Here is a 4,139-nt window from a genome sequence, read left to right as displayed (position 1 = left end):
CAAACACTGTATAGAATGTCAGGTCTAGAAGCAATTAAATATAGAAGAGATCCAATCATACCTCTGTACACCTTCTGATCCACCTTCTTACTTACCTCATCCTTACCTAGGACACACATTGGATGCATGGGAGTTTTGGCTTCTTTGCTTTAAGAAAGATTAAAATTCTTCAGAAGTTCTTTCACATACTTTGTTTGATGAACATATGTTCCATCAGAAGTTTGATTGATTTGAATCCCAAGAAAATACTTGAGTTCTCCCATCATGCTCATTTCGAATTCAGCCTGCATAGACTTAGAAAACTCCTTCCCATGTGTAGCATTAGATGTTCCAAATATAATATCATCAACATAAATTTGAAAAATTAAAATATCCTTCTTAAATGTTTTACAGAAGAGAGTCGTATCCACTTGTCCTCTAGTGAAACCATTGTTCAGAAGGAAAGAACTTAATCTTTCATACCAAGCCCTAGGAGCTTGCTTCAATCTATATAATGATTTCTTTAGTTTGAAAACATGGTTTGGAGACTTGGAGTCTTCAAAACCAGGAGGTTGGTGGACATAGACTTCCTCATCTATATACCCATTTAAGAAGGCACTCTTAACATCCATCTGATATAGAGTGATGTTGTGTTGAGTGGAAAAAAAATCAATAAGCGAATAGATTCTAACCTGGCCACTGGTGCAAAGGTTTTTGTATAGTTAATCCCTTCTTGCTGACTATAGCCCTGAGCGACCAGTCTGGCTTTGTTTCTTACAACTTCTCCTTTTTCGCTTAACTTGTTTCTGAACACCCATTTTGTTCCAATGATGTTGAATCCTTTTGGTCTAGGAACCAAATCCCATACATCATTCCTTGTAAACTGATTTAGTTCTTCTTGCATGGCAATTATCCAGTCTGGATCTTCTAGAGCTTGATCAACAAAAGTTGGCTCGATCAAGGAAACAAGCCCTAATTGACATTCTGCATTGTTCTTCAGGAATGATCTGGTTCTGATAGGATCATCTTTCTTCCCAAGAATCACATCTTCTGAGTGAGCTGAGGTGAGTCTAGAAGATCTTATGACTGTTGGCTCTTCAGAAATTCTGAGATTCTCTAAAGAAGCAGCAACTTGATCTTCTGATCCTTTGCTTCTGAGACTTTCAGCTTCTGAAACTCTGCTTCTTGGTTCTTCAGCTTCTGATATATCAATATATATCTGCAAAATTCTCAAACTGCTTTGGCTTTTCAAGACCAAGCTTATCATCAAATCTGATATTGATTGATTCTTCTACAACCAATGTTTCAGACTTGTATACTCTGTAGCCTTTAGAGAGTTCAGAATATCCAAGAAGGAAACATTTTTGTGCCTTAGAATCAATCTTACCAAGATGATGTTTAGTATTCAGAATGAAACAAACACATCCAAAAGGATGAAAATATGAAATGTTGGGCTTTCTGTTCTTCCACAATTCATAAGGAGTCTTATTTAGAATAGGTCTTATAGAGATTCTATTCTGAATATAACATGCAGTATTTATTGCTTCTGCCCAAAAGTGCTTAGCCATATTGGTTTCATTGGTCATGGTTCTGGCCATTTCTTGTAGAGTCCTATTCTTTCGCTCTACAACTCCATTTTGCTGTGGAGTTCTAGGGCAAGAGAAATCATGGGCAATACCATTTTCTTTGAAGAACTCCTCAAAGAATCTGTTATCAAATTCACCACCATGGTCACTTCTGACCTTTATAATTTTGCACTCCTTCTCAGATTGAATCTGAGTGCAGAATTCAAAGAACACTGAATGAGACTCATCCTTGTGTTTTAAGAACTTTACCCATGTCCAGCGGCTATAATCATCTACGATGACTAATCCATATTTCTTCCCTCTGACAGATGTTGTTTTGACTGGTCCAAACAGATCAATATGCAAAAGTTCCAACGGCCTAGAGGAAGAGACAACATTCTTAGACTTGAATGCAGGTTTGGAGAACTTGCCCTTCTGACATGCTTCACAAAGAGCATCTGATTTGTATTTCAGATTTGGTAGTCCTCTGACCATATTTAGTTTGTTAATCTAAGAAATCTTTCTCAAACTAGCATGTCCTAATCTTCTGTGCCAGATCCATTGCTTTTCAGAAACAGACATAAGGTAAGTCACCATCTGCTTCTCAAGATCAGAAAGATCAATCTTATAAATGTTGTTCTTTCTCTTGCCTGTAAATAGGATTGAGCCATCCTTCTGACTTACAGCCTTGCAAGACTTTTGATTGAAGATTATGTCATAACCATTGTCACTTAATTGACTTATGGACAATAAATTATGCGTTAATCCTTCTACAAGAAGTACATTAGTTATGGGAGGAGAGTTACCAATACTTATGGCTCCAGAGCCAATTATCTTTCCCTTCTGATCTCCTCCAAACTTGACTTCTCCACCAGACTTAAGCACCAGGTCTTGGAACATAGACCTTCTTCCCGTCATGTGTCGCAAGCACCCAAAGTCTAGGTACCATGACATTTTGTGCTTTGTCTTCTTTGCTGCCAAGGATATCTGCAACAGAAATTATCTTCTCCTTAGGTACCCATAACTTATTGGGTCCTTTCTTGTTAGTTTTCCTCAAGTTCTAATTGAACTTGGGTTTAGCATAATAAACAACAGGAGGAACAACATGATATTCTTTAGGTTTGGCAGCATGATATTTTCTAGGTCGTGTCACATGTTTCTAAGTGTGTGTAACATGAAAGCTTTTGGCATGTGAAGTGAGCCTAATATCATGTGAGTGGCCATATTTGAACTGATCATACAATGGCTTGTATGTGATCTTCATATCACCTACAGGTTCAAATTTGTGTGGGGTATCACCCTCATAGCCAACTCCAATCCTTTTGTTTCCAGAAACACCATATATCATAGAAGCAAGACGACTTCTACCAGTACTTCTAGATAAAAACTTTCTGAAGCTCGAGTCATATTCTTTCAGAATATGATTGAGGCTAGGAATGGATTTTTCTGATTCAGAAGGAGATCCAATATCTTTTGATAATTTTAAAACTTTTTCCTTCAGTTCAGAATTTTCCACTTCCAGCTTCTTAGTTTCATAATCAAATAGCTTTTTCAGCTTTTTGTATTAGATACTAAGATGAGCCTTGAGTTCCAGAAGTTTTGTTAAACTGGAAACTAACTCTTCTCTAGATAGTTTAGAAAACACCTCTTCAGAATCTGATTCTAATGTAGATTCTGATCCCTCATCCACTGTGGCCATCAGTGCAAGGTTTGCCTGCTCGCCTTCAGAGTCTGATTCTGATTCTGAATCATCCCATGTTGCCATAAGACCTTTCTTCTTATGAAACTTCTTCTTGGGATTCTCCTTCTGAAGTTTTGGACATTCATTCTTGAAGTGTTCAGGCTCATTTCACTCATAACAAATGACCTTCTTCTTATCAGATCTTCTGCTTCCAGAAGATTCTCCTCTTTCAGGCTTCTTATAACTTCTGAGGTTCTTGAACTTTCTTTGCTTGCTCTTCCAGAGTTGGTTTACCCTTCTGGAGATCATGGACAATTCATCTTCTTCTTCTGATTCTGATTCTTCAGAATCTTCTTGTTCAGCCTGAAAAGCGTTAGTGAATTTTTTATAATTAGATTTTAATGCAATAGACTTACCTTTCTTCTGAGGTTCATTAGCATCCAGCTCAATTTCATGACTCCTCAGGGCACTGATCAATTCTTCAAGAGATACTTCATTCAGATTCTTGGCAATTTTGAATGCAGTCACCATTGGACCCCATCTTCTTGGCAAGCTTCTGATGATCTTCTTGACATGATCAGCCTTGGTGTATCCCTTGTCAAGAACTCTTAATCCAGTAGTTAACGTTTGAAATCTTAAGAACATCTTCTCAATGTTTTCATCATCCTCCATCTTGAAGGCTTCATATTTTTGGATTAAAGCAAGAGCTTTGGTCTCCTTGACTTGAGCATTTCCTTCATGAGTCATTTTCAATGAATCATATATATCATAGGCAGTTTCCCTGTTAGATATCTTCTCATACTCAGCACGAGAGATAGCATTCAGCAAAACAGTCCTACATTTATGATGATTTTTGAATAGCTTCTTTTGATCATCACTCATCTCTTGTCTTGAGAGCTTTACACCATTAGCTT

Source organism: Vicia villosa, linkage group LG5 (assembly GCF_029867415.1).
Source record: "Vicia villosa cultivar HV-30 ecotype Madison, WI linkage group LG5, Vvil1.0, whole genome shotgun sequence".
Lineage (NCBI taxonomy): Eukaryota > Viridiplantae > Streptophyta > Magnoliopsida > Fabales > Fabaceae > Vicia > Vicia villosa.
The sequence above is the reverse complement of the archived record's forward strand: the minus strand, read 5'-3'. Positions refer to the sequence as shown.